The sequence below is a fragment of the Podarcis muralis genome, chromosome 13 (genome assembly GCF_964188315.1).
Source record: "Podarcis muralis chromosome 13, rPodMur119.hap1.1, whole genome shotgun sequence".
Classification (NCBI taxonomy): domain Eukaryota; kingdom Metazoa; phylum Chordata; class Lepidosauria; order Squamata; family Lacertidae; genus Podarcis; species Podarcis muralis.
Window position 1 is genome coordinate 34,717,701 of NC_135667.1, and position 24,856 is coordinate 34,742,556.

At 46.4% G+C, this 24,856-nt stretch overlaps 1 non-coding gene across 1 annotated transcript; it reads right to left on the reverse strand.

The window, feature by feature from the left end:
• Positions 1-24,498: 24,498 nt before the first annotated feature.
• On the reverse strand, positions 24,499-24,572 carry TRNAL-GAG (transfer RNA leucine (anticodon GAG)). Its single transcript has one exon. It is a non-coding gene; the product is annotated as a tRNA-Leu (tRNA).
• Between the last annotated feature and the right edge of the window lie 284 nt (positions 24,573-24,856).

Genomic DNA, 24,856 nt, shown 5'->3' on the forward strand with positions numbered 1-24,856 from the left:
GTACAGCTATGACTTGTTCATACATAACTGTCTACTTTCAGATTTGAAAATAAGGGATCAGCAGCCTCACCTGTCCCGGAGTCATGTGGCCAGCATGACTAAGCCGCTTCTGGCAAACCAGAGCAGCGCACGGAAACGCCGTTTACCTTCCCGCCGGAGTGGTTTCTATTTATCTACTTGCACTTTGACGTCCTTTCGAACTGCTAGGTTGGCAGGAGCAGGGACCAAGCAAGAGGAGCTCACCCCGTTGAAGGGATTCGAACCGCTGACCACCTGATCGGCAAATCCTAGGCTCTGTGGTTTAACCCACAGCGCCACCCACGTCCCTTAAAAGCAGGATTAGAGTGCTATAAATGTATGCCGAGGATGTGGCCAACAGGCGAAACATTGAGGATGATCATTAACCAGACCCATGGATGCTTTATGAAAGGGATGGGCAACCTGTAGCCAAAGGGCCACATTAAACCCTCAGCCTGATTTTCAGGGTAGCCAAGGGAGCCTGGAGAGAGAAGAAGGAAAGCAGGAGGGAGGGAACTCAAGAGGGGAGCCAAAACAGATGGAGCCAAAGGAAGGAGGGCACGTCCCCTGGAAGTGATCATACTAATGTCACCAAGAAGTGAGCAAGCTTTCACATTCTCCAGAGCTGTCAATCAGGCTTGATGTTAAGCAAAGCAGGAAGGGATAGGAGGGAGAGAGAGAAAAAGCTGGCATGACGCGAAAGCCACAAGGTCTGCTTTTAGTTTACTTGGGGTGTATGTGTGCCCCAAATCCAGCGTGCTTGTTTCCACAGCTGGCTCGCCACTAAAATTACGTGCATCTGTGCATACCCTAAAAGCGGTCCAGCTCCCACTCAGACTCAGGGTTACAATCAAAAGCAGGTGCACAAGCTGATAGGCGTGTGTTGGAAGCGATAAAATGTAGCTGGGATGGAGCAGGGCAAAAATGGGCTGGCAGGGGTTAGGGGTAGACTTATCTGTCAAATTCGGTTTCTTTCAGCTTATCATTTTTCCATGTACAAGATGAGTTGTTTTTTAACGTTAAAATAGTGGTTGAAAATTGGGCTCGTCTTATACATGGGTAGTGCTGAATAGACAGCGGATTGTTTCCTGCTGCGAGCAGTAGGTTGTCACTGGCGTTAGTGCGGGTGATTTGTGGCTGCGACAATGGCTGCTGTCGATTTGGTGCTGCTGTGGCGGGTGATTGGCGGCGAGTGGAAATAGTATTGGAGGCTTCTGCGCCACGTTCGGAAGTGTTGTCAGCCGGGTGAGCATTTTTAGGCATCCCCCCCAAAAAAAAGCTCAACAACTCTGGGGGCAATTTCCCACCATTTTCTTAGTTTTGGGTCCCCCAAAATAGGGGGCATTAATACACGGGGGCATGTTATACACGGAAAAGTACGGTATATATTTTTAAAATCCTCCTGAAAATTCATGTGTATTTCTCCCAAAACGTGCATTTTTGTATGCAGTTTTAACCAACACTCCCTGCCCCCTTAATATATATTTTTGTACGCATGGTTTGGTTGTATAACTGCATTGCAAAATGCAGGAAAGGGTGAATTTCGAAGGACAGCTGTGTTTCAGTTTTGCACAATGGTCCGGGAAGCCCGAATTAATGAAATTTCTGATTAAAGTGCAAACAAAATTGAATTTCTCCCCCCATTCCCAACAGCAGGTGAGGAGAAGCCAGGAAAGACTTTGCTGAGAAGGTTTTGAAGTGGTTTGACATGTCTTTTCCCTATAAAGGACCATTGAAGTCAATTAGGGGAAGTCAGCCAAGGCGACTGCAACTGATGGAGGGTGGGGCATGGCTTAGAGTGGGTGGAGCCAGGGTGAAGTGGGTGGAACCACTGCCCAAAGTGGTTGGAGTCTGCAGGATTGCATCGCTCCTTCTCCCTCTGTGCCACTCCTTCTCCACCTGTCCTAACACCTGGTCCACACACCTTAAGTCAGTGGTGGCCAAACTTGGCCCTCCAGCTGTTTTTGGACTACAACTCCCATCATCCCTAGCTAACAGGACCAGTGGCCAGGGATGATGGGAACTGTAGTCCTAAAGCAGCTGGAGGGCCTGGCCACCACTGCCTTAAGTGGAAGAGAAGCAATTTCCAGAGATGCCCACAGCATCTAGGAAGCTGGGTGGCAGTGAGGGCCACTTGAAATTAAACTGAGGGCCACATCTGTCCCTTGAGCCATGGATTAAATTAAGTCAGAGCATTGATTCAGTGTGCTGCCGAATCTGACTGGCAGGGTTCTCTCCTAGCCCTTTAAACTGGAGAACCTGCGGCTGGGCTTTTCCAGCTGGTTCATTTTATGTTCTTGTTGTTGTTTAGTTGTTTAGTCATGTCTGACTCCTTGTGACCCCATGGACTAGAGCACGCCAGGCACTCCTGTCTTCCACTGGCTCCCGCAGTTTGGTCAAACTCATGCTGGTAGCTTCGAGAACACTGTCCAACCATCTTGTCCTCTGTCGTCCCCTTCTCCTTGTGCCCTCCATCTTTCCCAACATCAGGGTCTTTTCCAGGGAGTCTTCTCTTCTCATGAGGTGGCCAAAGTATTGGAGCCTCAGCTTCACGTTCTGTCCTTCCAGTGAGCACTCAGGGCTGATTTCCTTAAGAATGGATAGGTTTGATCTTCTTGCAGTCCATGGCACTCTCAAGAGTCTCCTCTGGCACCATAATTCAAAAGCATCAATTCTTTGGCGATCAGCCTTCTTTATGGTCCAGCTCTCACTTCCATACATCACTACTGGGAAAACCATAGCTTTTACTATACGGACCTTTGTTGGCAAGGTGATGTGTCTATTTTTTAAGATGCTTATGTTCTTATGCAGTGCTATTTTTCTAGAAAAAGAGGTGACGAACATCATCATGACAGCCACCTTGTAATGGCAACAGCGCCCACCTGAGAGGTGCTAGAACTCAGTTCAAGTGGGGGGAAAGCCCCCTTCTTATGACTAAACAGTTCCTTCAGCTCTAGCTTGAGGGTAGCAAAGGCCATTGCAGGTACCTCTCCATTCCCCTCCTCTCACATCTCTTCTTCTGTGCAAATGATACTCTAATTGCATCCTGGCTTGTTCAGCGATCACGCCAGCCTGCCCTTCCCTCATCAGTCTACCCAATGATAAATCCCCCTAACGGAGGTTTATTGTAGGTCTGTTTACCCATTCCTCCCCCTCAACATGCCAACCGAGGCTGCTTCCCGATGATTTCTTGCCTTCATTTTCTCGCTGGCCTTAATGATTGTGTTTACTAAATGTATTTTAATGCGCTAACCTTCCACCTCCAGACTAGATGGGTATCGATCCAAGATGGAACCCGGCTGAAAGGATGCTGTTATATAGCAAAACAACTGCAAGCAGTCTTGCCTTTTCGCTCTCTGGGCACAGTGAGAATGATTTCTAAAAGATCTTTGTGTGTTGTTTAACTGAATGCAGTGGCCTGGGAATGCAGACTTGCGCTGACTGTGTAGCTCTTAACATTTTCACTGGGCAAGACCATCTAGCAGGGGGAAGCTGTACCGGGCTCTCAGAAGCAGCACTTTCTGAACAGAGCCCCTCAGCTCTTGCAAAGTTTAGCTTAGATGCTGGCTGCAATGTTTAAGGGAGAGGGCAGAAGGCTCTGAGGAAACAAGCGACCACAGTGACGTCTCTCTTGATTTAGCAGTTCACGTCTTGCAAAGCTCATCTTATTTCCTGTTTTGAGAACAGCGCACACCATAATAATTACAATGGTAGAAATATTCACGCCAGGCCAAGAATAAAGAAGATTTGAATGAAGAACACACACTGTTTCTTTTGAGGAATGCTGTCTTAATCTGCGAGTTCAGCTCTCACAAAGCTTATTTTAAGTAGTTACAGTGGTACCTCAGGTTACATATGCTTCAGGTTACATATGCTTCAGGTTACAGACTCCGCTAACCCAGAAATAGTGCTTCAGGTTAAGAACTTTGCCTCAGGATGAAAACAGAAATTGTGCTCTGGCGGCGCGGCGGCAGCAGGAGGCCCCATTAGCTAAAGTGGTGCTTCAGGTTAAGAACAGTTTCAGGTTAAGTACGGACCTCCGGAACGAATTAAGTACTTAACCTGAGGTACCACTGTATTGTATTCCCTGCACAAGAGGAACTGTCGTATTTGGCAGAAGACAAGGCTGGAAACTTTTCTCCCCAGGCAACTCTTTTTTGAGGCAGAATTAGGTTTGTTTTTAATGGAGGTGCAATCCAGAGAACCCTACTTATCGTCTGAAGTGGTGGAGTCCAAACACAGGTTTACCACCAAGATCAAAATTCTCCATGAGACGTCAGCATGTAAATGCTGCTTAAGGCACACTGTTCTGTACTTTTGTTCTTCAAACCTTCTTGTTCAAGGGCTTCAACCCTGACCACTAGGCAACGCTCCCTTCAAAAAATTCAGCAGGTGGAGAATGCCGAAATGGGAACGCACAGGAAGGGAGAGCTGTATGGGAGTGGGAAGCTACTTCCATTCCCAGTGATGCTATTTGTACACATATTTTTTTTAAAAAAATTAAGAATAAAAATGCTTTAAAAGCTTTGAAGCAAATTGGTTCTGCTTCTGTATCAAGTTTTCCCTTTCCCCCTTGCCTCGTGTTTGGGGACAGCTGGCTCTCTCTCAGGGGTTTCCCGAGCCCCCTGCTGCTTTGCATCCTTGCCCCCCACCTGTCCGTGTGACATCACAATTAGTTGTGGTAAAAGCAGTTTACGACGGTGATGTCATGTGGGGGGTAAGGTTATGAGTCATAAGTTCGAAGTGCGGACACATGTCTTTACGAGCCGGCACTTAGTCCTAAACTTCGAGAGATTCTGCCAATACTGAGGCTCTGGAACAATTAAATTAAAGAGTGCATCTGAACATGGGCAAACTTATTTTTACTCAACCCTCAGTGAGCACAAGCCTGCCTGCACACTGGAGATTAGTAGGGCTGCATGAAATTCAGTCAGGTTAAAACTCACTATTTCATTTATTTATTTTTGAGTCAAGGGCTAGCGATCAGGCCTTCTTGAAAAGGCACGTCAGCCAACTTTTTCAGCAGGGGGCCAGTCCACTGTCCTTCAGACCTTGTGGGGGGCCGGACTATATTTTGAAAAATAAAATGAATGAATTCCTATGCCCCACAAATAACCCAGAGATGCATTTTAAAATAAAAGCACACATTCTTCTCATGTAAAAACACCAGGCAGGCCCCACAAATAACCCAGAGGTGCATTTTAAATAAAAGGGCACATTCTACTCATGTAAAACATGCTGATTCCCGGACTGTCCACAGGCTGGATTTAGAAGGCGATTGGGCTGGATCCAGCCCCCGGTCCTTAGTTTGCCTACCCATGCGCTACACCGAGGGGAGCGCTATTTTCATCTGAAGGTTGCAGGACGCAGGGAAGTATAGGGTTAACCCCTAGCCCCAGGCATTATTATTCTTTAAAATAATTGTTTTATTGGAACCACAGAAAGCTTGCAAGGAATATACAGCAGAAACAAAACCATCAGCAGAGCCAAACTGACATTGCATTGCTAATCCACAGCAGAACTGTCAATAGCATTTACAACCATCATGTCATAAATCCATAAACCGTATCCAGTATGTAAGCCCTAATCTTTGTTAAACTGAATAAAATATATCCGTTTCCTCCTTAAAAAAAAGAAAAGAAACCCCCAAACCTGCCTCATTTGTCTTTTCTTGCCCTAGCCCCAGCGTATATTGTGACAGTAGTTATTTGGTGCTGGCAGAATTGCACTCTGCATAAGCTCAGACACACCCCATGGTTTTTGTGCCTCATGGGTTAGGACAGGGGTCTGCAACCCGCGGCTCTGGAGCTGCATGTGGCTCTTTTACACCTTTGCTGCGGCTCTGGGGCGGATACTAGCAAGGGGAGGAGGCGCATTGTGCGCCCCGACACTCCCCACTGTGGCGGGCGCTGTACTGGCTGTGACGTCACATGGGGGCGATGCGTGCGTTAGTCACACACCGTCCCGACGTCACCTTCCCACCCGTCCGCCCGTCCGCTACATTGTAAGGGGCATGTACGCTGGTCACTGCATTGAAAGGGGGCATGTACGCTGGTCACTGTTTTGAAGGGGAGTGAAGAACACACACACACAAAAAGGTAACTTCTTAATTTAACGTTTATTTCTATGAGGAGGAGTAATTCTGAGGGGTCAAACAAAGAAATAATAAAAAGTGACAAAAAAGTTATTTTTATAATGACCAGTTTTGCGGCTCCCAGGTTTTTTTTCTTCGGAAACGGGTCCAAGTGGCTCTTTTTGTCTTAAAGGTTGCAGACCCCTGGGTTAGGACTTCACCCTCTTTGGTATTTAACTAAACCCTGTTTGAGCATGAGCTGAGGAAGTGTGGCCTAAAGATAGCAAGACTCTTCACTTCCTTCGTATGCAAAACATTTGGAATTCCTCCCCTCCTTCTCCTCCCACCAAGTTTCCTCTGATTCCCATACAGGACGCGGCAGTTGTTCCAGTTCTTACATCCTCCTCAAATCCGTCATGGGACAGGAGTGGAATTCAAGAGTCAAAGCACACAAGTTCACTGCAGACAGCATGTGTTTTTTCATTGGCCACTGCTGGCACATCGTGGAGCAGAACTCGCCAAGAAATTCTGGGGGTCAGCCGCGGATCCTTTACTGTCAATCCAGGAGGGTCTAGTTTCTGAGAACGCAAGAGTTCTGGAGAAGACGCTCAACATCTGGATGGTAGCAGAAAGCTCAGAATTCACCCAGAGAAGGGTTGTTGACAGTAGTGTGTTGGCGGGCTCTCAGACCTTTCCGTTTTTACTTGTCCAGAATGTTTCAGGACCCTCTGATGTCTATGTATGTCTGGGTCATTCTATAGACTCATGAGGACATTAGAGTCCTCTCGCCTCCGTCCTGGAAATAGCAGGCATTTCTGAATCCAGCTAGTTGCTGTGTATAGATTTAGGTCACTTTGACTCTAGGGCTCTTTTTAAGAAGGTTGAGGCATCGTTATTTCCACAGTTAACTGGAAGCTGAATCAAAACTGTGTTTCCACAAGACACTTAATCTATATCAGGCAGATATAAGTAGATTGAGGTAGATTGTGACCTACCAGTAGATCACTGCACTGGACATCTGTGGTAGATCACTGTGGATCTACCAAAGTGGATTTCCCCCTCTAAAAAAAGCTTAACAACCTTGACCTGAACCCCAAAAAAGGGGGTAGATCACTGCCAGTTTTTAACTCTGTGAGTAGATCACAGTCTCTTGGGAGTTGGCCACTCCTGATATATATTATTCAGCAGTGACCATTCCCATAGCCAAGATACTTCTAAACAAGTATTGTAAATGGAATGTCCTTATCAGCAAGATCCCCTGGAACTTTAATTAGAAGCTTCCTTGCAGCCTCTGCCTCTAATTGCTTCCACTGCAGATTGCCCACAGCAGTCTTGGTGAATTGCTCCTTAATTGCCCCTTCCTGTTCACTGCAAGTGGAAAGTGGTCTTTAATTACTGGGTTTTTCCTTTTCCTTTTCCTTCCTTAAAAAAATATTTGCATGTAGGGCTCAACAACAAAATTAATGAGAAGAAACTAGAAACTATCACCACCCCACCCCAGCGAGGAAGAGAATGGATTGATTTAAGGACAATTAAGAGGCAAGAATGCTGTGCCCCCACTGAACAGGAAGCAATTACGGAAGCTGCAAGGAGGCAGCTTTCTAATTAAAATCTGAAAACCCTCAATAGAATTTTTGCAATTCATGCTGGACTGGCGGGTGATACAACTGCATTCTAAGTGAGGGAAATAGGCACAAATCACGTATTGGGGGAAATGTGTGGACAACACAGAAAATACAGGAGTGCGATGGGCAGGCAATGATACCATCTGGATTCTCCATTTTAAAAAGAGAAAATTGAGGGGTGGCAATTTTGGACTAAGCGGCTACTATAGAAGCAATTTCTAAAGAAAACAAAATATGTGTTAAGTTTAATTAATCTTACATTTTATTGTTTACTGTACAGGAAAAAAACAGTGAGATCTACAAAGTAAGTAGGTCATATTCTGCACCCAGAGAAACCTGAATCTATGGGCTGGATCCAGACTTAGAACAGATCCATTAAAAACAATGGGTTTTAAGTTAGTCATATTAGGGATGGGATTCACTGCTTGTCTGTGCTCGCTTAGTGATCACAATTCCCATAGTGTCATTGGTTTGTGCCACTCCTTGGCTTGCTTTAGCAGAATGGGCTTGGCCCAAAGCAGATGGCTGTGAACCCGTCTCTGCTGTCAGTCTTTAGCCTGTCAAGACAAAAATTTACTTGAGAACCTCTTGACTGATGTTGACTCCAATGCGACTCATCTGCCCCCAGGGCACACAAGACACAAAGAAGAATGGCTAGCTTTTTAAAACTTCATTCCATTCTGCATATATACAGAATGAGAAGTTTGGTTCTCAAACTTAACCTGTTCCAGAAGTCCGTTCCAAAACCAAAGTGTTCCAAAACCAAGGCACACTTTCCCATATAAAGTAATGCAAAACAGATTAATCCATTCCAGACTTTTAAAAACAACCCCTACAGCAGCAATTTAAAATGAATTTTACTATCTAACGAGACCATTGATCCATAAAATGAAAGCAATAATCAATGTACTGTGTTATAAAATAAGTAAGACCGTATTAGTAGATGATAAAAATTTAAATTAATGTTTTTTCTTACCTGCACTGATGATAGTCATTGTTTGGATGGGGGGCTTTTATCCATTTCCACAGTCACACAATCAATCAATCAATCAGTAGCTGAACTGGGTTCTATATAGTCACAAAAACAAATTAACCAAAAAAGCCTCAAAAACAAAAACTCAAAATAAATAGGAAAATTAGAAGGGCCAAATACAGTGGTACCTTGGTTCTCAAACTTAATCCATTCCGGAAGTCCATTTGACTTCCGAAATGTTTGAATACCAAGGCACAGCTTCTGATTGGTGCAGGCGCCCTGGAAACAATAGCCAACAACCGCATTGGACATTTGACCTCCGAAAAACGTTTGCAAACCGGAACACTTACTTCCTGGTTTTGGCGTTTGGGAACCAAGGCGTTTGAGAACCAAGGTACCCCTGTAATATAACATGCAGCTGCTTCATATCCCCTACACAAAATAAATAATATTGCCTTTCTGTCCTGTCCCTCATTTGATCTTCTACATTATTATTTCTACATTGCAGGGGGTTGGACTAGATTACCGTCGGGGACCCCTCCCAACTCAAAATTCTTTGATTCTATTTGTATTCCCTCCGGTCCCCTTCGCCTCAATCAGCCACTTCACTATGGGATCCTTTCTCAACAAACATTCGATGTTCTTCAGCTTAGCCCTTTTTTCTTTGATAGGATTGCTTAGAGTAGCTACCTCATGCCACCTGCTTAGAGATCAATGCTTAATCTTCTAACTGTTGCTGTATCTGCCTGAGTTCTCCGGGTATTTTATTTTCCAATAAAGTAAAATTTGTAAAAAAAAATACTAATGGGAGGAAAGGGTGTGCATTACTGTAAATTATATAAATGCGTGACCTCATTGCATACAGACAACTCCCAATTTATGCAGGGAATAATAATAGTAATAATAATAATAATAATAATAATAATAATAATAATAATAATAATATATTTATACCCCGCCCATCTGGCTGGGTTTCCCTAGCCACTCTGGGCGGTTTCCAACAGAATATTAAAAACACAATCAAACATCAAACATTAAAAACTTCCCTAAACAGGGCTGCCTTCAGATGTCTTCTAAAAGTCAGATAGTTGTTTATTTCCTTGACATCTGATAGGAGGGCGTTCCACAGGGTGGGTGCCACCACCAAGAAAGCCCTCTCAGTGTCCGGGCTGAACGGTGGGGGTGGAGACGCTCCTTCAGTTATACTGGGCCTCACCATCTCACCTTTGCACTCTCTTTGAGTGTTATTTGCCTGCCTAGGATGTGACCTTGAACTCTGACCATGGCCTCTTGCCTGCCTGGCTGGAGGGCAGAGAAGGCTTGCGTATGACTAGCCTACTGTGCAAAGGTAAAAATGAGTTTCTCTGCCCACTTTTGCCTTCAGCTCTGCCCACCACTGGCAAGTGGCCCCGGGAATCTTGCCTGGAAGGGAATGTAGCGCTCAGGCTGAAAATGTTCTCCCCATCCCTGTGCTACGGACTTCTCCTGACTTGGACCTGATGTGGATATTGGCCAGGATGGCCAAGCGGCAGTAAGCGCCACTAAGTACCAATTCCAGGATAGCATTGGGGGACTATTGCCTTCATGCTGTATTAGAGCAGTGTTTCCCAGCTGTGGGTCTCCAGTTGTTTTTGGACCACAACTGCCACATCCCCAGCTAGCAAGACCAGTGGTCAGGAATGATGGGAATTGTAGCCAAAAGCTAGCTGGAGACCCAAGGCTGGGAAACACTATACCAGAGGGATTTTCAGAATAGGAAGGCCTTTAGTCTGATCCAGAAGCAGAGCTGGTGAACAAAACTTGGTCCAGGCTGCAGTTTGTACTCGCAGAAAAAAAGACATGCCACTTCCCAGACTGGCAAGTTGCAAAAGAGGACGGGGCTCCTTTAAATAACAAGGGGATAGGAGAGGGAATTTCAGCAAGGGCTGCTTGCATGACAGCTTTTAACGAAAGGTGCAGGAGCCCTGGCCTGTGTCCTCTGCACCTTTAATAGTGGCTACCCTAGCCGCTTCCGTGACTTTAAAAGAAAAAGCAGGGTGGGGGTGATCTAAACAGGCTCTGAAACGAGGGGCTAAATGGCATGTTTTTAATAAAGTATTTTTAAACGAGACACATTAATTTTAAGGGAAAGGAATACTTCATAGGGTTTTTTTATATTAGGATTTTGATAGGGAGGTTGTTTTTACATATGCTATTGATTCTATTGCCTTTTTAATATCTGTGGGGCACGTTTATCTGATTTCTGTATTTTTGATCTCCTGAAGAAGAGTGGTACTTGAAACGTGTCGGGATTAATATACCTTACTCCATATTCATGTAAACATGTTCTGCCTGATATCCATAAAATATGTATTCTGCCGCTGTGTGGTTTTCCATATTTTGATTCTCTCTTTGTTTTCACATTTATTTCAAAGCAATCCAGGGCTGTGATCTGGAACTTGCTGACCACCCAAAACAGGGCTTCGTGGCTGTTTCAAAAAGTCCTCTCCCCAACAGCTGTTTACCCCTGTCCATGCTGTTTCCCTTCTTATTTATTGCTTTTATATTCTACCTTTCCTCCCAGGAGCTCCAAGTGGTGTGTAGGGCTGGGCAATATATCGTCCAAAACCGTTTTGAAGTCCATATCGTGATACCAGTTTCATAATTTTTGACATGCCAATATATCATGAATCATCATGTGTGTGTATGTGCAAAAATCACAACATGGGGGAACCATGAAGCCAGCCAATGCCTCTACGTAGCTCCATCCTTATTTCAGACATTGTAATAGATCTGCATACGGTGGTACCTCAGGTTACATACGCTTCAGGTTACAGACTCCGCTAACCCAGAAATAGTGCTTCAGGTTAAGAACTTTGCTTCAGGATGAGAACAGAAATCGTGTTCCGGTGGTGCGGCGGCAGCAGGAGGCCCCATTAGCTAAAGTGGTGCTTCAGGTTAAGAACAGTTTCAGGTTAAGAACGGACCTCCGGAACGAATTAAGTACGTAACCCGAGGTACCACTGTATTGCAATGTTTAGCTGGTGATGTATCACAATGTTGAAAATCAGATATTGCACAGCAGTACAGAGGTACCTCAGGTTAAGAACTTGATTTGTTCTGGAGGTACATTCTTAACCTGAAACTGTTCTTAACCTGAGGTACCACTTTAGTTAATGGGGCCTCCCGCTGCCGCAGCACCACCACCGTGTGATTTCTGTTCTCATCCTGAAGCAAAGTTCTTAACCCAAGGTACTATTTCTGGGTTAGTGGAGTCTGTAACCTGAAGCGTCTGTAACCTGAGGTACCACTGTACTGTTCACCTCTACATAGCTGCATTCTTATTTCATACATTGTAATATAGCCTCAGCACCTAGGACTTGCCGATCGAAAGGTCGGCGGTTCGAATCCCTGCGGCGGGGTGCGCTCCTGTCGTTCGGTCCCAGCGCCTGCCAACCTAGCAGTTCGAAAGCACCTTCGGGTGCAAGTAGATAAATAGGGACCGCTTACTAGCGGGAAGGTAAACGGTGTTCCGTGTGCTGCGCTGGCTCGCCAGATGCAGCTTGTCATGCTGGCCACGTGACCCGGAAGTGTCTGCGGACAGCACTGGCTCCCGGCCTATAGAGTGAGATGAGCGCACAACCCTAGAGTCTGGCAAGACTGGCCCGTACGGGCAGGGGTACCTTTACCTTTACCTAATATATTGATATATCGTCATGTTTAGCTAGCAATGTATCGTGATGTTGAAAACCAGATATCACCCAGTTCTAGTGGTGTGTATGGTTCTCTCTCTCCCCCTTTCCCCACCTTCACAACATCCCTGTGAGGTAGGTTAGGCGGAGAGATGATAGTGACCAGGCCAAGAACACCCAGTGAGCTACATGGCTGAGCAGGGATCTGAACCCTGCTCCTAATCTAAAAATATAACCACTACAGTGGTAGCTCTGGTTACATATTTAATTCGTTCTGGAGGTCCATTCTTAACCTGAAACTGCTCTTAACCTGAAGCACCACTTTAGCTAATGGGGCCTCCCGCTGCCGCCGTGCCACCGTCGTGCGATTTCTGTTCTCATCCTGAAACAAAGTTCTTAACCCAAGGTATTATTTCTGGGTTAGCTGGGTCTGTAACCTGAAGCGTATGTAACCCAAGGTATCGCTGTACTGGCGCAATGTGGCTGCCAAGACTCAAGGCTTCCTTGCTTTAGTTTCCAAACAGAAAGGAGCCCAGCGTCCCAACATCTCTCTTTCGGCAAACCAAATGCTGTTCCTGCCATATCCAATGGACAGGATCTTTCCTTAAGCAGGGTAACCTTGTTGGGCACCGGCTGTGCTATTCTTTGTCACGAGGCCACAAAAGAATCCACTTGGACACTAGACATCATGCCCTCCCAGCCCCGTTGTGTTGAGAGAAATCCGAGCCACTAATTGGTGGAAACTCGGGGGCAGCGAGGGAAAATTCTTCCCGTTGCAATTTGATGGATGAAAGAAGCCCAGGGAAATGGATGTGTGGCCTTAAGGAACAAAGGATGCTTTGAAGGGGCCGTGGGTTGCAAATTATTGCCTCTTCCTCCCGCTCCCCAGCCCAACCCATCTCTATTGCTAGTGACAGAAATGCGAAAGCTTGACGGAGTTACCTTTCTGAATGACCGGCTTTTTCTCTCGCTCTCTCCCTACTGGTTTTTTGTGCAATCTGGCACTCCTTAGCAGAAAAACGAATCCAGATGCCCTGCGTTGCAATTTTGTTCATCGATCCCCGAGGATCAGAGCCGGCTTTCTCTCTGTCGCCAAACCTGACTGCTTTCCAGCTACTTCTCCCTGGTTGCTGTCTGTCATTATGCCCTCCACCCCCAAAAAAACTGTTTCTGGTTCTCCTCCCCCCGCACGGGACCATTCTAAGCTTGTTTCTGAATACCAGTCGCTCCTCATGGGCTGGTATAATATTTGCTTTCTCGTTTCACGCTCCCACGCTGCGCCGTGTATCTGATCGATCCCAGAATTCCCAGCTGATCCTGGCCCAAAGAATCCAAATGGGACATCTACCTAGATCATAGAATTATAGAGGTGGATGGACCCCAAAGGTCATCTCGTCCAGTGTTTCCCCAACTTGGGTCTCCAACTGTTTTTGGACTACAACTCCCATCATCCCTAGCTAGCTAGCAAGAAAAGTGGTCAGGGGTGATGGGAATTGTAGTCTGAAAACAGCTGGAGACCCAAGTTTGGGAAACCCGAATCTGGTCCAATCCCCTCCAACACAAGAGTCACAGCTAAAAATCCCTGACAGATGACCATCCAACATCTGCTCAAAAACCTCCAACGAGGGAGGATCCACCACCTTCTGAGGTAGTTTGATCCATTGTCAAACAGCTCTTACCTCTCTGAACTGAGGACCCCTCCAGCCTGGTGCAAGATTTTCTGGAGGTGGGGGTTGTATTCTGCAAGACAACATTGACTCGATAATCGTGCATTAATGGTGGATTTATACTGGACTGTCCGCACAGCATTCTGCTTTATAAGTTGTTCTTCTCAATATTTTCATCCCTCCCATTGCAAGGATCACCAGATCATGTTTTTTTTTTTTTACTTTATGTCTGTGAGAAAGGGGGGGGGGGTGGAACTACTCTTCCAGACTTCCGTCCCTAGTACTGTGTGTGGGTATTTCTTTGATCTATCTAGAGATAAGATGGCAGTATGAGAGAGCTGTATCTCTTGTACATGTTTGTTATGTTATTTTATTTGTTTAATCAGTAGAAATAAATTAGGTATGCAACAAAACCTCTGCAGCTTTGCTTCCGTTACTCTGCTGCTTTCAAGGTGCTCACAGGAGCAAATGTGAGTTCACCGCACCAGGATCTATTCCTCGGGAATGCTGTGTTGCTGTTCCTATGTTCCTGTGATCGGAAGGTCGGAGGAGGTGCTCCCGACACCCAGCCCATGCAGGTGTAGCTGAAGTCGTGGGCTGTACATGGAAAGTTCTGTGATACTTCCTGAATGGTGGTGTGTGGCACACCTCGCATTGCTCCCAGGGGTACTTTCAGCCCCCATTTTCAACCTGGGGCGCACGTGGGGCTGTCAAGCACCCCACAAAGCCATGGATTTTTAAAAAACAAAATTAATTCTGCTCTTGGATTCGGGCTGAAGAACATCTCAAGGTCAAGGTAGATGTAAACCCACTCAGATCACTTGCTATAGGGTTCCACCCCCTCCCCAAACACCCCAAACTGTAAAGAAATTTGGAAAGGGGGCAGCTGTTGAAAGTTCAGATGGGCCCTAATAAATTTAACATGTGCTGCCTTTCCAAAAAAGGAGGCGGCCAGTTCTGCAGAAGTTTGTGTCCATCCGTCTACCTTTTCTCCAGCCAAAGCATTCCTAAACTCCAATTGCAACGGCAATCTAGTCGCCTCCAGAGGGCTGTACACAACCCCACCTGCGCTGGCAAAGACGAAACGCTAGGAAGAGTGGGAGGCAGATGAAGAAACAGACGCCATCCGCTCTTCTGATTTAAGAGCCAACGCTCTGCTCCCGCCCCCTCCTGTCTCCTTTGCATTTCCTAATTGACAAACAGCTGTTTCTGCTCCTCCCCAGAGGTAGCCGCGCTTAGCCAGGGCTGTTGCCGTCTTTGATTCACAGGCTCATAAAGGTTCCGGGGCTCCATCTGGATGGGAAAGGGCTCATAAAAGCCAGCTCATGGTTGCTGTTTCACATGAAAAGAGGGCAGGGTTTCCTTCTGGGTAGCTCTCGGGTCTCTTTTCACAGATAGCTGGGTCTCCATCTTGAATTCTGTCTCGTGCAATGTTCAGGAGATGTTCAAATAAATGCCGGTTACTTTGCGCTCTTTGCACAAAGGGTTCCTTTGCACCCTAAGAGCTAAGGGTGCAAGAAGGGATGTTCATTTCGGTTTCTCCCAGTTTCTCATTTTTGGTTCTTCATATTTCTGCATCACTTGTGAGGTTCAGCACACACACACAAAACAAGTCCTCGTGAAAATTCATCAGCATTCTGCAAATTTCTCCCAACATACACCTGTTTATAGGTAATTACTATACACATTTTTGCAAAGTATTTTTCCCAACTTTTTTGTAATTTATTTTGAGCAATATATGTGTTCATTTGTGCACTTCACACAGTCTATATGTATAGCAAAGCATATGCATTTTTGCATGGCAGGACAGCTGCATTGCAAAATTGGGAGAAGTGCAAATTGTGAAGGGGGGCGTATTTTGGTTTATGTGTTGTTTCGGAATGTGTGAATTATGTAGGTTCTTCTTTAAATGCGAACTGAATCAAATCCCCCCCCCAATCCCTATTCCTAACGCAGCCTGAATTGACTTGCCTTAAATATATTCAACCGAGTCAACTCTCCTTCCCAGGGACTGAACTGAGCCCAGCAGACAACAGTTTCTTGTAGTCAAAACAAGAACACCAAGCCTAGAATGGGCAGTCCAAGCCAAGACAGGCAGCGACTTGTGCAACTATGCACACATCGCAACGAACCTGGAAGTGACAAAATAATGACGCAAAAAAAGGGTGGGCCAGAGGCGAAAAGGCGTGTTGGCAGGTTTTTTCAATGGTGTTTCAAATATATGCAGTTTCACTTAAATTTGCAATGCCTTGAAATGAAATATACCTGAAGGAGCATCTCCACCCCTGTCATTCAGCCCAGACACTGAGGTCCAGCTCCAAGGGCCTTCTGGCGGTTCCCTCACTGCGAGAAGTGAAGTTACAGGGAACCAGGCTGAGGGCCTTCTCGGTAGTGGCGCCTGTGCTGTAGAGCACCCTCCCATCAGATGTCAAGGAAATAAACAACGATCTGACTTTTAGAAGACATCTTAAGGCAACCCTGTTTAGGGAACTTTTAAACGTTTGATGTTTGATCGTGTTTTTAATATTCTGTTGGGAGCCGCCCAGAGTGGCTGGGGAAACCCAGCCAGATGGGCAGGTATAAATAATAAATTATTATCATTATGGATTATTACAGAGTTTTGGGGGCCACAATTGGCTCACCAGTTTCAGGCTTCCCATCCCTACCTCAACAGATACTCAGGACTGATCAGTGGTGCCAAGCGGGACGAGAAAGGAGCCCTGCTTTTTGCTCCTGGCCTCCCTGCTCCTAATCACGCGCCGCTCTTTGCAATAACACTTAATAATACTCCCACATTTGTACTGCTTTTTCAATTGTTCAAAGAGCTCCACATGCCTGCATCGTTAGGTCTTTCCTGGTTTACGTGTGGGCGAAGACACTCCCTTCCCTGCTTGTTTATCCCAGATGCTGACCCCAAGTGCACTATGGTCACATCCACAACAACCCAAGATTTGAAGCACTCTTATGCCACTTTAACAGCCATGATTCCCCACCCCTCCCGCTGGCAAAAGAATACTGGAAGCTGTGGTTTCTGAAGGGTGCTGAACTTACAGAGTTTCAGGGACCAGTCTGAAGAGGAGAAATCATGGAGTCCCCCCCTTCTCCCTCCAGAGAAGAGGGAGAAAGTATAGATTTAGAACAGTGGTTTGTAGAAGGTCATAGTTCAGAGGTTGCAGAGGACAGAAGCTGGGAAATATTGGGGGGTGAGCAGGAGCAGGAAGAAGAAGCACAAGGGGAGAGACAGACAACAGACTCAGTGTCTCTTGAACTGAGCTGTGGTCCATCAGAATCTGGAAGGCTGGCCTAGGGTTCCTTGGGACTGTGTGTTTGAGAAATGTATCACCTGCATGTTTTCTCTGAATAGCATTCCACTGAGGTCAATAGAACCTACTCCCAGATAAGTGTCCCCAAGATTTCAGCCTTGGTCTTCATACCCTCCAACATTTCTCTGATGAAAATAGGGAAATCCTATTGAATAATAATAATACCACCCTGCCCATCTGACTGCATTGCCCCAGCTACTCTGGGTGACTTCCAACATACAGTGCTACCTCGGGTTACAGATGCTTCAGGTTACAGACTCCTCTAGCCCAGAAATAGTACCTTGGTTAAGAACTTTGCTTCAGGATGAGAACAGAAATCGCACGGTGGCAGTGGGAGGCCCCATTAGCTAAAGTGGTACCTCAGGTTAAGAACCATTTCAGGTTAAGAACGGACCTCCAGAACGAATTAAGTTCTTAACCCGAGGTACCACTGTATATAAAAACATAATCAAACACTAAACATTAAAAAAAAAAAAATACTTCCCTATACAGGGCTGCCTTCAGACATCTTCTAAAGGTTGTATAGTTGCTTATCTCCTTGGCTCGGGTGGGGGGGTGTCACATAACTCCATTCCCTCCAACATTTCTCCGGTGAAAATAGGGACGTCCTAAGGAAAAGCAGGACATTCTGGGGTCAAATCAGAAACCAGGAGGGTTTCTGTAAATCCGGGACTGTCCCTGGAAAATAGGGGCACTTGGGGTGTCTGGGTCTGTTTTATCCTGTGTATTCTACTTTGGGAGCGAGCCCTGTTGATCTCCATAGACTTATTGCTGAGTTCTCATGCACAGATCATACAGTTAGAGTTGCAACCAGCTTGAGCTTGCAGCGGAGGTGGGCTCCTGCTTTTCATCCCTTTCCAAAACCACCCAGGGTTTTTGAAACATTTCTTTTGGTGGAGTCTGCAAGCACCACCATTAAAACCAGTTATTTATTGTTTAATTGATTTTTGGACAGGCTTCTAAATATTTCTCGGCTTCCTGGGGGGAAATTAGCTTTTTGGCACCAATGTTTTATTTCATTTCATTCCCCCCCCCCCACTCCCTGAAAAGGGAAATGGGATGGGGGATCAGCCTGAATCCACACATTTCTGGGATGTTGTGTTCAGCATTTCTCACCAGGAGGAAAGCGGGAAGCATAGATCATGAATGTCTCCTAACTAGAAACACATGGGGCTGAAAGCAAACTTGCCAAGGGATCAACTCAGAGGCCGGAATTTGGCTAATAAAAGCTTCCCACTGCACCCCCCCCCCCAAATAAAAACCCCTTCAACCTGTGGGAGAATCCTGACACTCCAGAGAGATTATTAGACCTGTCCAGGGCAGAGGAGCCGACCTGGAACCTGGGTAATTCAGGAGCTCTTGGAAGAACAACAAAGAGAGGCAAAAAGGCACTTCAAACATGGTAGAGAGGAGGAAATTAAAAACCTTAGTAAAAACAGAGCTGTAAACCAAGCCAAGGCAACTGGGATCAGGTTGCCAAGATAATTACAGTCCTTTTGCAAAAACAGGACAGTTGTGTCCAAAAAAGCCTTTGACTTCCCCCTCTCACTGCCCTGCATGGTGACGGATGCTGATGCTGAATATATAGAGGAAAGGTCTTACCAGAAGTTTCGCAAACTGCTATTTCAGATAGCCAAATATGCATCACCCTTTGTTTTCAGAGTTCGTACCACACCATACCTTTAGACAGGTTTGGAGAAGTGACTCCAAACAGAGGAGGAGGTTTGTCAAATTCATTTCATAGCCATTGAAATTGGTGTTGTTGAGATGCCCACAGAAAGGGTACATGCACAGAGTGGTACACACTCTGGTTATCTCCCGCTTAGACTATTGCAAAGCGATTTACGTGGAGCTACCTTTGAAGGTGACTTGGAAACTACAACTAATCCGGAATGCGGCAGCTAGACTGGTGACTGGGAGTGGCTTCCAGGACCATATAACACCAGTCCTAAAGGATCTACATTGGCTTCCAGTATGTTTCCGAGCACAATTCAAAGTGTTGGTGCTGACCTTTAAAGCCCTACACGCCCCCAGCCCCAGTATACCTGAAGGAGCGTCTCCACCCCCATCATTCAGCCCAGACATGGAGGTCCAGCTCCGAGGGCCTTCTGGCGGTTCCCTCATTGCGAGAAGTGAAGTTACAGGGAACCAGGCAGAGGGCCTTCTTAGTAGTGGCAACCGCCCTGTAGAACGCCATTGACCATGCTCCCTTCTTGCTCCCCATCTCTTGGCAAATCAATCAAGGGCAGCTGCCACCCAAGTGCTTTGTTCTCCCAGGCCCTTTCTCCAGCTGAGCAAGATGGCAGCCCCCACTGGGCCCTGGGCAATGCAGCTGGCTCAGAAGTGGTTCTGCTCCATGCTGCTGGCTACTTGCTCCCTCATCTGCTTCTACATGACTTATAGCACAGGGAAGAGGGCAGCAGCAGCAGCAAGTCTTGTCTGTTTGAGAGAACAGCAGACCCTCCAAGTGTCCCTATTTTCCAGGGACAATCCCAGATTTACAGAAGCCATCCTGGTTTCTGATTTGATTCTGAGATGTCCTGCTTTTCCTTTGTTGTTTGGTCATGTCCGACTCTTCGTGACCCCCTGGACCAGAGCACGCCAGGCACTTCTGTCTTCCACTGCCTCCCGGAGTTTCCTCAAACTCATGCTGGTAGCTTCGAGAACACTGTCCAACCATCTCGTCCTCTGTCGTCCCCTTCTCCTTGTGCCCTCCATCCATCTTTCCCAACATCAGGGTCTTTTCCAGGGAGTCTTCTCTTCTCATGAGGTGGCCAAAGTATTGGAGCCTCAGCTTCAGGATCTGTCCTTCCAGTGAGCACTCAGGGCTGATTTCCTTCAGAATGGATAGGTTTGATCTTCTTGCAGTCCATGGGACTCTCAAGAGTCTCCTCCAGCACCAGAATTCAAAAGCATCAATTCTTCAGTGATCAGCCCGATTTATTGTCCAGCTCTCACATCCATACATCACTACTGAGAAAACCATAGCTTTAACTATACCAACCTTTGCTGGCAAGGTGATGTCTCTGCTTTTTAAGATGCTATCTATGCAGATGACACAACCCTGCTTTTCCTTAGGATGTCCCTATTTCATCAGAGAAATGTTGGAGGGTATAGAGTTATGTGACCCCCAACCAAGGAGATAAGTAACTATGCAACCTTCAGAAGACATCTGAAGGCAGCCCTGTAATAGAGAAGTTTTTAATGTTTAATCTTTTGTTATGTTTTTGCATATGCTAGAAGTGCCCCAGCCTCTCACACTCCATTTTAAATAATAGTTGCTGCACCCCCAAGGCTCCATGCCCAGTGTGGCTGAACCAGTGGTGCTCTCCTAAATCCGCTGTTGTACTTATTTATATGCACAGGTGCAAATTTAGAAATAATTACCAGAATCTGAACAGAATGACGATCCATTTCACCCTAGTGGGGAAGGGTGCGACCAGGTTACCTGGGTACCTGCTCAGTCTGCTGATGAGCAACATCAAGGACTCTTTCTGTGGTTCTGTATCTTTAAACCAGACTTGAATCCGACAACTCTTCATTTAAAACAGGAGCGGCTAACTTGTGATCCTCCAGATATTATCTGGCTCCAGTTCCCATCAGCCCTAGCTAGAGACGGTGAAGGATTTCAACTGAGCTCAAATTTAAATCCGCACTCTCTGAAACAATACACAAACCAAAAGACAGCCGCCCTTCCAAATTCTCACTGCTCCAAATTTTGCAATGTGGTCTTCCGGCCAAGTAACTTATGCCAAGTTGCACATGAACATAGAAAAATGCACACATTTGTGAAAACAGTGGATAAAGATGCAAGATGTCAGGGAACGTTGCTTTGCAAACACTTGTATGTTGGGCAGAATAGGGATACGGGTGGTGCTGTGGTCTAAACCACTGAGCCTCTTGGGCTTGCCGATCAGAAAGTAGGCGGTTCGAATCCCCGTGATGGGGTGAGCTCCCATTGCTCAGTCCCTGCTCCTGCCAACCTAGCATGTCGAAAACACACCACTGCAAGTAAATATATGGGTACCGCTGTGGCAGGAAGGTACCGTATTTTTTGCTCTATAAGACTCACTTTTTCCCTCCTAAAAAGTAAGGGAAAATGTGTGTGCGTCTTATGGAGTGAATGCAGGCTGTGCAGCTATCCCACAAGCCAGAACAGCAAGAGGGATTGCTGCTTTCACTGCGCAGCGATCCCTCTTGCTGTTCTGGCTTCTGAGATTCAGAATATTTTTTTTCTTGTTTTCCTCCTCCAAAAACTAGGTGCGTCTTGTGGTCTGGTGCGTCTTAGAGAGCAAAAAATATGGTAAATGGCGTTTCTGTGCACTCTGGTTTCCGTCACTGTGTTCTATTGCACCAGAAGCGGTTTAGTCATGCTGGCCACATGACCTGGAAAGCTGTCTGTGGACAAACGCTGGCTCCCTTGGCCCGAAAGCAAGATGAGCGCTGCAACCCCATAGTCGCCTTTGACTGGACTTAACCATCCAGGGGTCCTTTACTTTCATGTTGGGCAGAATTTGATACAAAAATGTGCAATCCACACTCAAATCCTAATAGGTTTTCATGGGCGCTTTGATAAAATAATAATTTGCAAACAGATGTGGAAATGTGAAAAACTGAACTTAAAATGAGAAAAATGAGAAACCGGGAGAACTGAGAAGGATCGATTTGCCCATCGCTAACCACAGCCGGTGTGGTCAGCTGTCGGGGATGATGGTGTTGTAATGCAGCAACATTTGGAGGGACACAGCTTAGTCACCCCAGAAATATAGGGTGCCTTCAAATAGGGGACTCTCCTGGGGCAGCCCTTCAAACAGAGAACTCTGTTCTGCAAATCAGGATACGGGGCTCCCCAAACTTTGGACCACCAGATGCTGGGAATTAAACCCAGACCTTATTTGTGGCATCTGGCTGGTTTTGCTGAATGGCCACTGGTGGGGCCCAGCCTGGCAATTCTTAGGTTCTCGTATTGCTTTTCAGATTTTGTCATAGGTCACTCGGGGTGGGGGGGAGATGTGGTTGCACTAAAGAAATGGTTATGTTACCGTTTGAGTTGATAGATCAGCAAGATAAGATTGTACGCGCACGCACAGCCTCTTCAAACTCAACCTCACTGTGTCCATCTGCCCTCTGCCTCTCCCCATCTGCTGAGCCAAAAGCCAAGCAAATCAAAGCTGCTGCATTTCCCAGAAGCCAGTAGACATCTGCTGCTAGGAATACCAAAATTCAAGAGGAGACTTTTTCTCCCCACCCCAAACTTCTCAGATAACTGGCTGGCAAGGTTTTGCCCCCCAGTAGTTAGCATAAGGTAAAGGTAAAGGGACCCCTGAGCATTAGGTCCAGTCGTGATCGACTCTGGGGTTGCGGCGCTCATCTCGCTTTATTGGCCGAGGGAGCCGGCGTACAGCTTCCGGGTCATGTGGCCAGCATGACTAAGCCGCTTCTGGCGAACCAGAGCAGTGCACAAAAATGCCGTTTACCTTCCCAGTGTGAGCCAGTGTGGTGTAGTGGTTAAGAGCGGTAGTCTCGTAATCTGGGGAACCGGGTTCGCGTCTCCGCTCCTCCACATGCAGCTGCTGGGTGACCTTGGGCCAGTCACACTTCTTTGAAGTCTCTCAGCTCCACTCACCTCACAGAGTGTTTGTTGTGGGGGAGGAAGGGAAAGGAGAATGTTAGCCACTTTGAGACTCCTTAAAGGGAGTGAAAGGTGGGATATCAAATCCAAACTCTTCTTCTTCTTCTTCTTCCCACCGGAGCGGTACCTATTTATCTACTTGCTCTTTGACATGCTTTTGAACTGCTAGGTTGGCAGGAGCAGGGACTGAGCAACGGGAGCTCACCCCGTCGCGGGGATTTGAACCGCCGACCTTCTGATCGGCAAGTCCTAGCCTCTGTGGTTTAACCCACACATGGCAATTCCACCCTAAACACTTCACATGGATGTCCCCTTGGTGGAAAGCGTGGTTTTTAATTTTGAAGCTCTGAGATATTTGGAAACCATAGCTGGAATATCCAAGACATCTGGTAAATGTTCCCCGCTAATACACACTCATGCTGAGTGATTAAATCACGGCTTAAATCATCAAGAGAAAAACCCGGTTTAAATTGGGGATTTAAATCAAGTTCCCCATCGGTACGTTAAACATTTCCTAAACCAAAGTACCTGCTAATGGGCTAATAAAGCCATTGAAACAGGTTGATTTACAAATAAGCAGAGGCCTTTACATTACCCGCGAGAATAAGCCGATTGCTATGATTTTTTAAATTAATATTCCCCCTGCTTTTTGGTTAGTTTAGAAAATGGTATGCAATACATTGTCTGTTGTTTATTAGATGTATAAATTTGAGCCGGTTTGAATGTGACAGTTCGGCAGAGCCAGCCAAATGCACATTCAGCTCTGCGTTCTGCTGGTGCTGCAGGATGGTCAGAACTAAAGAGGAAAGTATTTGTCCAGGGTTCCCTATCCAAACTCCAGTTTGGGCATGAAACTGATGAGTCAGATCTTATCACATCTTGCTCAGGGGTAGGTAACCTCGTGTCCTCCAAATGTTAATGGATATGCAGTACCATCAGTCCAAGCCAGCATGGTCAATGGTCAGGGAAGATGAGAGTCCAGATTTTCATTTCTCATGATGGGTCTTCCAAGAATTAGGAAAGGGTGGCAAATTGATCATTTTGGTTTCTCTCAGTTTCTCCATTTTCCTGTCTTCAATTCAGTTCTCCACATTAGCTTGCAAGACAATCGGGATCCCAACAGATCTACAGGACAGGGATTTCGAGGTTCGAAAGCTCATCTCGCTTTCAGGCCGAGGCAGCCAGCGTTTGTCCACAGAAAGCTTTCTGGCTCATGTGGCCAGCAGGACTAAACCGCTTCTGGCACAATGAAACACTGTGACGGAAACCAGAGTGCACGAAAATGCCGTTTACCTTCCCGCCACAGTGGTACCTATTTATCTACATGCACTGGTGTGCTTTCAAACTGCTAGGCTGGCAGGAGCTGGGACAGAGCAACAGGAACTTACTCCATCATGGGGATTCGAACTGCCAACCTTCTGATTGGCAAGCCCAAGAGGCTCAGTGGTTTAGACCACAGCACCACCCACTCCCTCAATCATCTAGTACAACCCCCTGCAATGCAGGAATATGCAGCTGTCCCATACAGGGATCGAACCTGCAACCTTGGCGTTCTCAGCACCATGCTCTAACCAACTGAGCTATCCAGGCGATGTTCTCCCTTAGGCAATCTCTCATCCTGCCTGCTGCCTCCAAGCTCAGAAACAGAAATGATTTCCTGGAGAACAGGGGAAAGATGGAAAAGCAGACCCAGTTCAAAAGCAGCTATTCTCCCACCGCTCCGCAGAGCATTCCTCCCCACTAACCCTGGCGCTCATCGGATGCGGTTGGAGATGGAAGGCCTTTGCCCCCAAAAAACCATTTCCAAAGAACATAAGAGGCTCAGATGGGTTAGAAGTAGAAAAAACTGCAGCAAAACATGGGAAGCCTGCCTT